This window comes from Rutidosis leptorrhynchoides, chromosome 10 (genome assembly GCF_046630445.1).
Source record: "Rutidosis leptorrhynchoides isolate AG116_Rl617_1_P2 chromosome 10, CSIRO_AGI_Rlap_v1, whole genome shotgun sequence".
Lineage (NCBI taxonomy): Eukaryota > Viridiplantae > Streptophyta > Magnoliopsida > Asterales > Asteraceae > Rutidosis > Rutidosis leptorrhynchoides.
Genome location: NC_092342.1, coordinates 135,732,089 through 135,745,149, shown reverse-complemented (window position 1 = coordinate 135,745,149; position 13,061 = coordinate 135,732,089). Strand labels below are relative to the sequence as shown.

Here is a 13,061-nt window from a genome sequence, read left to right as displayed (position 1 = left end):
GAAATATTGAGGATATTAATATTGAAAGATACGATAATATCTTAGAATTTTAGAATCAAATTGTGATGAAGAAATTCATTCACGATGATTTAGAGCGATTAAGGAGCAAGGTATTCGCTAAAGATTTTATCAGAAACAGAATCATCAGGATTCTTTATGTACAAGTTTAGTCCTTGTGATTTGTTCAGAGTTTCAGAATGAGAGATCATAATTCTAAGAGATAAATGTTATATGTATATATAACTTTTGATGTAGAAACGCTGCGATATTCAAAATACTGATTGCTGATTTCCCGATACTTGGTATGGCAATTCTTGTTACAAAATGCGGATGAGTTCATGATAAGACTTCAATAGATAAATATAGTGTTTTGTTGAAGAGATTTAAGCCAAGGAGCAACGAGGTTGCTGGTACATCTGCTGGTAATATGATGGAATATAAAAAGTTCCCCGGTAACAATAAAAGAGCACACATATATATCAAGGTTATAATAAGGTTGTTTCGAACGAAAAATCGAAGTTGACTTGTTGGAGCTGTGACAAAATTGGCTAATTTGGAAAGAGATTGCAAAGTTATTTTCGGTAATAATAACGCTAAAGGAATTAGTACAGCTACGCGTTAAACGTTTACTCAGTTTTTGAGAGTTTCAGGTGCATAACTATATGCATCGATCTTTTCTTCCGTAGATGAAGTGCGGTTGGTTCATCCTCTCGATTGAGGTGTTTTCAAGAATTATGAAAGGTTTGAACGCAGATTGTAATTGTTAAGATACAAATGAGATTTAAGATGAAATCAAGTGGCAAACTTGAAGAAATGTTTAGTTTCATATGTTATAATCAATATTTTAATTCATTTTAATTGTCCAATGTTATTAGTCCACAGTCGATAATCCACAGTTAACAGCCCAATAATTCATATATAGTTTAATATATAATATTCGAATTAATTAATACGTATCGTGACCCATGTACATGTCTCAGATTCGATCACAACTCAAAGTATATATATTATTATAGAATCAACCTCAACCCTGTATAGCTAACTCCAGCATTAATGCATATAGAGTGTCTATGGTTATTCGAAATAATATATATAGCTGTGTCGATATGATATGTCAAAACCTTGTATACGTGTCCCGATATTTAAAGTGCGTAAAATAAATAACAGAAATTAAATGACGATAAATAAAATTTCGAGAATTTAAGCTGCGATAATTAAATTGTGATAAATAAAATGTAATACGGAATTAATCAGTTAGCTAGGAATAGTTAGCGTGGATTCTTAACAAAATTTCTCATAGTTAATTTGTTTGTTTCTAACAAATTTTATTTTGTCCAGTGTTTTCTTCATTATGCCACTTGTTAGATTCTGATAAGTCAAAATTCCAATATGAAATTGAATGAAAATGGTTATTCTGCGGTGAACGGATACGTATATCGGTGGTTGTAAATAGGATAGTAAATGACTGTTGAATCAGATTCGAAAAATGTACAATGTAACTTATTAATGTGAAATCTAAATATTCCTCGGGTATTACCTACCCGTTAAAATATTTTCACCATTAACAGTTTGTACAAAAGAATTTTTAATTACAATCTTTATGAAAACATATATACATATATATTTTCTTCAGATGTAACCATGGACTTAATGAGTCAATATGATATTAAACTCATTTGATTTTCGGGTTGAGCTAGAATAAATAATCTCTAAAACTTTTAGAAATCACATATTCTTCGCAAAATATTTCTTCAATGAAGTTATGAATTAATACTTCATCGTTCATTGTTGTTGGTACTCCTTGGTATCTATGGTGCGTATGACGTTGTGTGACAGATTGTGAAGTTGAGGTTTGCGATGCGGTTGTTGGTGGTGGTGGTAATGGTACTGTTGGCGTTGACGATGGTGGTACTGGTTATGCTGCTAGTGCTGCTGCTGGTGTTTGTAACCTTTGCACCATATTCTCCAAAACCACTACCCGAGCACGAAGTTCGTTGACTTCTTCTATTACACCGGGGTGATTGTCGGTTCGGATGAGCGGGTAAATATGATCTAGAATTTGGTATAGTATATAATCGTGACGAGATACTCCGGAAATGAGAGAGAAAATGGTGTTTCGGACAGGTTCACCGGTAAGTGCTTCGGGTTCTTCGCCAAGAGGGCAATGTGGTGGATGAAAAGGATCACCTTCTTCTTGTTTCCAATGATTGAGGAGGCTACGAACCCAGCCCCAATTCATCCAGAATAGATGATGGCTAATCGGTTGATCCATTCCGATTACACTGCTTTCGAAGCTCGAGTGAAAATCCATATCGAAATAGCTATCGGAATAGCTATGGGAATCTGAGGGACTCGAACTGGTTGAGGGATTTATCTCGTATGATCAGATGAAGGATTTTCGATAAGAAGTAGATTATAGGATGTAGATTAGTACCCTGCAATACATAATTTATATATGCATATATAATACTAAAATCCCATAAGTCACGGAGGAATCTACGGAAGCTGTCAGGCAAAGGTAACAATATCTGATACGCTAAGATATGAATTTTGTATATACACTATCGATGCACTAAATGTAGTAAGACGTGTCTAGACTAAGAATGATAAGTAAGTGATTCCCTAAGAATGATAAGCAGGTAATTTTCGTCACAAAATGATAAGCAGAACTTTTGACATGCAGACACGGTCGAAGTCCAGACTTACTAATGCATCTAAACAACTATCAGTTAGACACACTAATGCAAGACCTGGTTCGCTAAGACCACCGCTCTGATACCAACTCTAACGACCCGTCCTAATCCATCAGAACAAATACATTACATTTGGTTACATCGCGAGGTACTTGACCTCTATATGATACAATTTTACAAACATTGCATTCGTTTTTAAAAGACAAACTTTCATTATATCGAAAGTTGACGGCATGCATACCATTTCATAATATATCCAACTATAATTGATTTAATAATAATCTTGATGAACTCAATGACTCGAATGCAACGTCTTTTGAAATATGTCATGAACAACTCCAGGTAATATCTCTAAAATGAGGAAATGCACAGCGGAAGATTTCTTTCATACCTGAGAATAAACATGCTTTAAAGTGTCAACCAAAAGGTTGGTGAGTTCATTAGTTTAACATAAATAATCATTTTCATCATTTTAATAGACCACAAGAATTTCATTTCCAGTTCTCATAAATATACGTCCCATGCATAGAGACAAAAATCATTCATATGGTGAACACCTGGTAACCGACATTAACAAGATGCATATAAAAATATCCCCTATCATTTCGGGAAATCCTTCGGACATGATAAAAACAACATCGAAGTACTAAAGCATCCGGTACTTTGGATGGGGTTTGTTAGGCCCAATAGATCTATCTTATAACAATATTAATAACAACAACAATAATAATAATCATGGTAATAACAATAAAAATCATAATCATAATAATAATAATAATAATAATAATAATAATAATAATAATAATAATAATAATAATAATAATAATAATAATAATATAATAATAATAATAATAATAATAATAATCATAATAATAATAATAATAATAATAATAATAATAATAATAATAATAATAATAATAATAATAATAATAATAATAATAATAATAATAATAATAATCATAATAATAATCATAATAATAATAATAATAATAATAATAATAATAATAATAATAATAATAATAATAATAATAATAATAATAATTTTTAAAAATAAAGATTACCTTTACAGAGCCATTTTAAAAAGAATTGCACCAAGCTGGGTTCGAACCCTCAACCTCTCGCTCACCCGTCAACAACCCAAACCGTCCCTCTGCTCTTGCTTTTCTAATATGTAACCCATTTTAATTTCATTTAACCCATTAACTCAGTTTTATCTTCTTCTTCATCATGATATCAAATCGACCAAAGTTCAAATCACACTAATAACATTTTATCTATCAAATTTTAAGGCCCAGAAACAGTTTAGGATTTACTGGATTAATTAAAACAAAAATAATTTTATGAAATTCGCTGTATCAGAAAACATGGAACCCGATATAAACTCATATTCAATTTCGAAAATTAAATATGTTTTAGACAAAGATTAAAACATGAAAAAGGTGCTAATTCATTCTTAAAAACTTTGGGGATTCTTAATTCCAACAGAAACAACGTTTTAAAACTTCAATTCCAATTTAGAACAATAGTTTAACTTTTGAAAACAGAATTTTGACTTCAAAATTGAGATTCAATATTAAAAGTTGGGATTTGTAAATTTGCAGATAGTTTAGATACATGAATTTAAACAAAACTGCATTATTACTTTTATAAATTTCGTTCAAAATCATGGTTTTGCAGTTTTTGTTTCAAACAGAGGTATCGATATATAAAAAAAACACTTACATTATCAGATAAAAAAAATCAGTGGAGTGATAATTGATAGTGAAGATAAAGATTTAAATTTTATTTCGTATAAAGGGAGCTCAATACTCGTTTTATAACTGAATGGATTCAACAGATCAGATAAATTTGCGAATAAATAAAAGAATAAAAAAAAGATGATACTGACATCAAACAGATTTTGGATCGATCTGTGATATGTTTTATGATTTGTACGAGTTTAGGAATGGAAGGACAAATTAAACACAGTTGGAAAGCTACATCAAACAGATTTGATCCCCATTTTATACAGATACTCTTTTATATAATTAATTGATATTAATAATAATCATATTTATAAAAATACTGAAATAATAATGACATAATAATATTAATAATAATTATTGATAAATAATCTAATTATAGTAATGATAAATATACTACTTGTTAATATATTTTTTTTTTAAGAATAGGTATAATAATAATAATATGGTAACATTGATAATAACAATAATGATAACAATAATCATAATAATACTAATGATGATATAACAAATTATACGTATCAAATTTTACAAATAATGATAACAATGAGAGTATTGATAATAATATTAATATAACAATTACATCCAAACTTGTAATTAAATTTTAATATAATACAATTTATTAATTATATTATAATATATTGAATCTTTAATATTTATTAATTACAATATATATATAATAATACTTATGTATTGAATATATATATATATATATATATATATATATATATATATATATATATATATATATATATATATATATATATATATATATATAGGTTCATTTTAACTTACAAATTTGTTATCTTATATATTATCTTTCATATTTAATTCTAATGATTAAATTATAATTTATAAATTTCAAATCATTATATGTATTTACATTTATATATATATATATATATATATATATATATATATATATATATATATTCATATTTATTTACAGACAACTTGTTCGTGAATCGTCGGGCATAGTCGAAGGTTAATTGATTCCATGTAACCAGTTCAAAAATTTTAAGGCTAGGTTTAACAGACATTGCTTACCGTGTCGAAATCAAATAAAGATTAAGTTTAAATTTGGTCGAAAATCTCCGGGTCGTCACATATTTAACTTACTAATGCAATCAAGATTTCTAATGGATTGTTATACAATGTGAAGTACGTACAACATTATATCTAAAACTTGAATAGACAATATAGTGTTTGAAGTTCATAACTACTCAGAATTAGTGCCCCTTTTAACACCCGAAACTCAAAACTGAATGCCAACTTAAAATTGTATAACTCAAATCAAGATGAAGGATTAGTGTTTCCAAGAAGATGTCGAGATGCATCTGAGTGGTGACTACATGTAAAGAATGCATTTTGAAAATTAGTTTTCACATCAATTACTCATTATAACATCTACAAATTATAAGACCAAATATAGCATTGAAATTGTAAGTAACTAGTGGGAGGGGTTGAATAGTTACTTAATACGATTTTAAAACTTTTTCGATGATCAGCAAGATTTGAACAATCCTTGATCAAATTAATCAACTCAAACTCAATATGTTTAGTGTTATGTTTGAAGTAATGCAGAATGTAAATTAAAGAACATAAACACAATGATTTATAGTGGTTCGGGTGGATGTTAACTAATCCACCTTAATCCACTCACCGATTCACTAATCGGGAGTTTTCCTTCACTAAGCCTTTTCTCCAAATCTGGTGGAGATCCGATTTACAACTCTAGTACTTCTTTGTAGACAACAAACCTAATCTTTCTATCCATTTGAAAGATTACCTCTAACTTAGATCAACTTGTCTTCACCTTGGACAAGTATTAATTTCTAATGGAATTAATCAACTATTTATTTCCATTTAAGGAAGATGATAACTAAGCTAGCATATGCTTCTAGTTATAAAGTACAAGACTCACCCTTTCTAGTGATGAAGATCATAAGACAATTCAAAGGATAATACAACAATAAGTAAACTAACAAAGATGGTAATTTGATAGTAAGTTTAAAACCCTTCTATAATCTATGAGATCATAGAACTTCCCTTGCTAATCACAAAAATATATATGAATTATAATCTTGTGATTCTCTGATGAATTTTGAGTTGAAGCATGCAAGAGGGTCAAATCTTCAAAGCTCTCAATGTCATGCTATTTATAGGGAGAGAGAAAAAATATAGTCGTTGCTGCGGCTGAGCACACGGTCGACCATCTAGTCCAAAACATATATCCGTTGTATAGCCGTTTTCAGTTTTGAACTCAAATCTTTGGACTCTTTACTTCATTTAATACATGCAAAAGATCCCAACATCCCATACAAGTACTAAATGCATTAAGTGTTCATTTATGTTGGATGTATTGCCTTGATAGTGACTTGTCATGTTCAAAGTGGTAAGTCTAACATTCTGGGGTACAAGTCATAATAGTCATTTGAGGCAATCTCAGTTTTGACATAATCTTTTGTTTGTAATTAACGCACTTGTTAAAGTCCAATTGGTTGGTCAACATGTCATTGATGACAATAAGCCACTTAATCACAATGCACATAATATTCATCTTTAAGCTTGTTTGTGGATTAATTAAGTGTATTCATAATGTCTTAATAAGAGAAACAAGTAATACTAATTAAGTATGTTGTAAGACATTATGTTAATCAAGACTAGACCATTCTTAAAATTGTTTCTAGACTTAAGCAAATTTCATATGTGTGTTAATAAATCTTTATCCTTTTAAGACCACTAGATTATGACTCTTCAATTGTTATCCAAGTTGCATAAGTATATTGAAGTAGTCCAAATACAAGTTGATGATTTTTGAACTTGTAGCACATAGCAAGACAAGTAATATCTTTCATATATGTATTTGAATGAGTATAAGCAAGTTGACAAATAACACATAGTCAAGTAATACTCATGTATTAATAGCAAGTAGTCACTTAATAATTATGTAATGACTAGCAAGAGAACACTAATTAATCTAGGATTAAACATATAGTGATGACATAGCATTGTATCAAGGCAATGTAAGTTTACTTGCAATGTGGCATTTTGCAAGATTAATGTATAAGTATACATTAATATCCAACACATGTACAAGGAAGGAGCAACTCATGGTTGGAACTTGATGACCATCCTAAGTATGTCTAAATACATTTTAGGACCACAAATTTTTCCTGTAACACTTATGTGTTATCCTTAATCAAGGGTAAGTCGTCATTAATGTGTCATTAGGTGTGATTAACCAAGATTAGCGTTCTAGTAACCAAAACTCTTTTGTATATGAAGGGGGAATCTATTTTAAGCATGTTGAAACAAGTTTCATAAATTATAGATGCCCCGAAGTAGTCAAACTTTATTTGATCAAAAGTTTGGACAGAACCTTCTGCGGTCGACCCACGGTCAGCCGTTAGGTCGACCGTGCGCTTGATTTCATAAACCAGGGTGCAAGGTCTTCCACGCTCTGACCTGCTGTTGACCGTGGACCAAACCGTGTGATATATTTTCGTATTAAGCTTCATTTGGTTTTGGTCTTTTGCTAGAGTAAGTGTGGATTAGTGAACTTGTATATTTATGTCAAGATGTCTACCATCACTTTTAGTTATGTGCATCTGTCATCATCAAAACACTTATTGACATTAGTTATTATTAATATTATCATTAAGTATAAACCAACATCATTCCCCGGTATAAACTTATATAGAGATCACGTGCATTCCTTCACGTTCGTAGACATTCAACAATCTTTTCCTTATGGTTCACCAATCCACGTATACTTGTTGTGTAGATGGCGGGGTGTTGGTGTACAAATATTATTTTAACATTAGATTGTTATCCTAAACATAATCTCAAAAGGCAGCCTCATTTCTTTGAATTATTGTTCGCCATTGTGATTGTTCAACCAGCCAAACTGTTGGCGATCAAGGAAATGTCATATCTTACGATAACGCATAAACAAATGACATCCATCAATTTAGAGTTTAAAACATGCGTTATGAAAGCTTTACGTCACTGATTGCATACATAATAGTACTCATAAATCACAAAAAGAAATGATAATAACCGGCTGCCATAGACAGAAACATGAGCTTTCGACTGGCCTCTTCTTTAACTATGTAAATCCAATATCAAAAAGTAGAATGGATGCAACTGAACCAAAAACCACAAATCAAATGATTGATAAAATAATATTAAAACCTGAAGCATATCATATATTCCGATTTGTTAACATATATGGTAACCTAAAATTCCAATAATTAATAACTAAATAATTTTGAACAAAACCATTACGTGCAAACAATTAACAATTATTGATTTCAGAGTATATGTACAGAAATCAATGGTTAAATTCGTCGATAGTTTTTTACATTGTCTTTCTAGTGTAGTGAAATAGATAATACAACTTCAATGAGTCTTCATGATGATGAAAGTTTGAGCTCAGTTTGAGAAAAATTCAAAGTTCGAATGCAGATTTCGCATCCGATACAACCTGAAAAAAGCAAACACAAACGGATTATAACTTATTGTATACGCCATTTAAAATGTAAATCACTGTAATTAGCCACTTAATCTAAACTTATAGAATTAATCATATTAAAATTTATATTAATGAGGGAGGGAAATACTTCAGCCCGGTTTACTTGTTCGATGAAGGTTCCACCATATCATGGGTCCCATGTGGGAGGAAGCTTTACTTGTTCCTACCATAGTATCAAATTTTCCTATGGGCCCGGTTCTTATTATGATCATGAGGTAAGTTCACATAATCTTCTCTTGTAGCATGCACATTAGTTAGATGACAGTATCTATCCATTTATTACATGGATCGATTAAGGTCAAATAAAAAACTTAACTGAAACGTGAACGGGTAAATGGGCAAAAAAGTCCCTCATATTGTATTATTATAGCATACAGTCTCCTCTACTACTATTTTTTTTTCCGGCAAAAATATTAATATATATATATATATATATATATATATATATAAAGATCGTAAAGATCTGTTGTTACAAACAAACAATAATGATTGAAATTGTAAGGGCTCGCTCTGATCGTCCTACAAATTGGACGAAAACATTGATTGAAAGAGAGCGAGCACATTGAAAATGAAATGATACAACAAGCTACTAACCACCAAACCTAAATCTAAATATAACATAAAACCGGGAACGTATCTAACGCCACAATCTCCACTACATAGAAGCCGCACACTAAAATGAACGCCGGGCACTCCAGCAGCACCTAACCCGAGGCCTGCACATCAAAGTAACCTCTCGTACTCGAAGAACCCATAACACTCCTAACCAGAGAACCACATGCTCGTCAAGTAAGATCAAAACCCCGTTCGAGCGGAAAAAAGGATCCCGATAGAACTACTTCAAAATACATCAATTTACCATGGTCAACAAAGCCAACACACGCCGGCAACGACATCGAGTCCACCCGGATAGACCCGACTACGGGAGAGGCATGAACATAACAGCGGAACGACGACCAAACAGTACAAATTACAGCACCAAACCAACAGAAACCCGGCTATCAACGCCGAATTTTCAAAGAACAATTACAAACCCGCAACCACCAGAGGCCAGAAACCAGTAGCCGTTTCCCGCCGGCGACCGCCAGCTGCCACCAACAGCCACCAACAGAAACCGACAGCCACAAGGCTTCAGACCACCGCAAAAGGCCGCCAACAACATCAACTGTCGTCAGCATCCTCTCACAGCCGTCAGACAGCCTCACGACACTGGTTGAAACCGCCCTCAACCACCCAAACCCAGACGCCGGCCAATAGTAACAAATCGGCCACTAACAGCCGTCATCCGTTCACGGGGGTCACTGACGGAGTCCGGCCACCGGAAATAGCCTGGTTTCAACACAAAACATAAACCAACCACAAACTCACCAAAATTAAACCTAACCTTAAAACATAACCGAGACTTACCAAGATGAAAGTAGAATTCCGGTGGAATTCGTCACCTACCACCACCTCAGGGAAGAAACCGGTCACGAATATCGGAGAGGAAAAAACCGGCGAGCAACCCAAAAGATGCCGGAAACATCAAATACCAACCCAAAAACCAACCAACACCCAGATCCCGAGTAGAACCACTCGGAATCGCCGCCTGGAAGTCGGTGAAGCGACCGGAGAAGATGAAACGGGTCAAGGCATCATAGGACCTAGGTTGTAATTATTTGACAAAAAGCATAAAATCCGAACCACCGGTGAGATGCCGGTGGTCGGAGAGGGAAACAAAACCGGAACTACAAACCGGCAAAGAGTAGTGAAGAAAAAGCACTTACAGATCGGAAAAATAAAAGGAGATCGGAAAGAAGATGTGAATGTGTTTCACGTTTTTCGAGAGAGAGAAATGTCCGGATATGTCTCCTATACTACTTTATTAGAAGTAATATTTAAGATTATTATTACACATAATATTAATATTATAGGTCTTTTAACTTGTAATCACATTTAAGGCATTAACTGCCGATAGGACATAAATATACATATGATGTGGTTGTCTACCATTTTAAGCCTAACCTGACCTAACTATAAGTTACCTGTTTTGGCTTAAGAAACTTTTGGCTCATTTCTAAAATAACTGTAATATTATACTTTGGCATTCGTAATTGATGATAAATTTAAAATGACAAAAGTGGTTACAAGTCAATGAAACCTGACACACACTAACAAAACGTGTTTTGACATGTTACCTAGCCTCCATGACCCGCCCATTTTAACAGCTTTAGTACAGTTCTATAATCCGTAATCTTAATTGAAATACCTTTTTACCTTTCAGGTTTCAGTCTTAGAGATAGATGAGCAATTCTAATTTTCCTGGTAGCAACTAACAATGGCACTGAGCTTTTTCAAACCATTGTTGGTTTGAGAATTCTAGAGCTGTTTGAACAAATCACAGCCAGCAGGACCTCAGCTCCATTGGAAGCTACAAAAGCTTGAATATAACTATTACTTACTAACTCTTAACTATTAACTATTAACTATATAATATAAATGGAAAAGAAAATGTAGTTGTTTAATCATAAAAGGGGAAAAAATATTGTTTAAAGTGTTGCTCAACCTTATCATTCTTATGTAGCAGAACTGCAACACATTGCGGATGATAAAAGTGGCCACAGGTTGCAAAACTACAACGAAAAACCTCACAACGATAGCAAGTTAGGACCATCAGGATACCATCACACCTATAACAGTACCTAAAAATGTGATCTACTTGACCGAGTAACTCGATCAATGACTCATTTACAGCCCTAGTAAGACAATTCGCAAGAGCATTACTGCAATGAACTAATTGGCTAGCATCAGTTCTATTGACCCTAAGGCGTGTTCAGTTGGTAGAAGTATATATTTGATCAATGTATATATAAGCCAAGATAGATCTTACTCCTCCCATAGCCATATAGATTATAGAAGCGTGTAACAGCTAACTACAATTAAAAATTTAGCCAAAAGCAAAAATGTTTTCAATGGGGTTGGAAAATGCCCGAAGTGTATTTTTTGTGCAATAACCTCCAAAATCATTCTTACTCTTAAGTTTCAGAGTATGATTATATATTAAAAAAAAATGCTAATTTAGTCTTAACACATGCATTAGTTATTTCGAAGAAAAATAAAATATACACAGAAAAGCCATTATAACATGTACAAATGATAATGATTTAACACAAACCAACGACTGTCTGAAAATTTACACAATTCACCAACCCGGCCAAGTTGCTACCAACAGTGATCTCTCATTTTGTGAAAAGCGCAACTCCACTTTTGAATAATTTTCATAAAGAAAAAGGACCTTAATATAAGAATAAGAAACATAAAATTAAAATGACCTATTTAAAACGGAGAACAAATTAGTCAACTACTGAAAAAAGAGTGTTAACAAGTAAATATAAAAATAACAAAAAGAACACACCATTTTGCTAGTGATCAATTGCCTCAAAGTACTACATACCTCTGTATTCGAAGATTTATCAGAAGACCCGAGTTCACCAAACAAAGCATTGATGTAGAATATAATGACAATTCTCACATTTAAACCGCTCCTGCGCCTGTATATAACCAATACAAAAATGAAAGACACGAGAAAAGCTATGAAGGGAAAAATATTTGTAGGTGGACATCATCAAAAGCTCATACAAACTAACAAACCTCTGTTGCTTAAGAAGTTATGCAGAGTTCCATAGTTGGACTCCTGTGCCTTCTCAATATCGCTATTTCCATGAAATAGCCTAAAACATTTCCCATGACAACTGCAACAGATGACAAAATCCATAAGAAAACAATCAAATGTTAATACAAGATCGAAGGCAGTCCAAAACAAACTTTTAGTGACTTTCAATTTGTCCCACCCATTCGACCAAACAATCAATAATGATGTATTAGAACCTGAGTATGAAATGTAGAAATCTGATAGTTCGTAATCGCTCCATTAATTGTAATTGAAGGTTGAATCCACCTTTTTCAAAGCAACAATCAAGTAACCCAGATTCGACCTTAAAACTTGAAAATCAAAGGCTGTCAGTTTTTTTGATGTTGAGAATCTCGGGAATCGAACAAAGAGGATTGAAGTTGAAGAAGAAAATTTCTCGTGACAAAATAAATTCGGGA

At 32.5% G+C, this 13,061-nt stretch overlaps 1 long non-coding RNA gene across 2 annotated transcripts; it reads right to left on the bottom strand.

Moving 5' to 3' along the window:
* Positions 1 to 8,682: 8,682 nt before the first annotated feature.
* LOC139872869 (uncharacterized) lies at positions 8,683 to 13,049 on the bottom strand. 2 transcript variants are annotated; one of them, XR_011767187.1, is made up of 4 exons: positions 12,840 to 13,049; positions 12,603 to 12,703; positions 12,406 to 12,502; positions 8,683 to 8,924 (listed from the first exon to the last, which is right to left on the bottom strand). It is a non-coding gene; the product is annotated as an uncharacterized lncRNA (long non-coding RNA). The 2 variants fall into 2 exon arrangements; XR_011767186.1 differs by having other exon boundaries at positions 12,406 to 12,703.
* Positions 13,050 to 13,061: the final 12 nt, after the last annotated feature.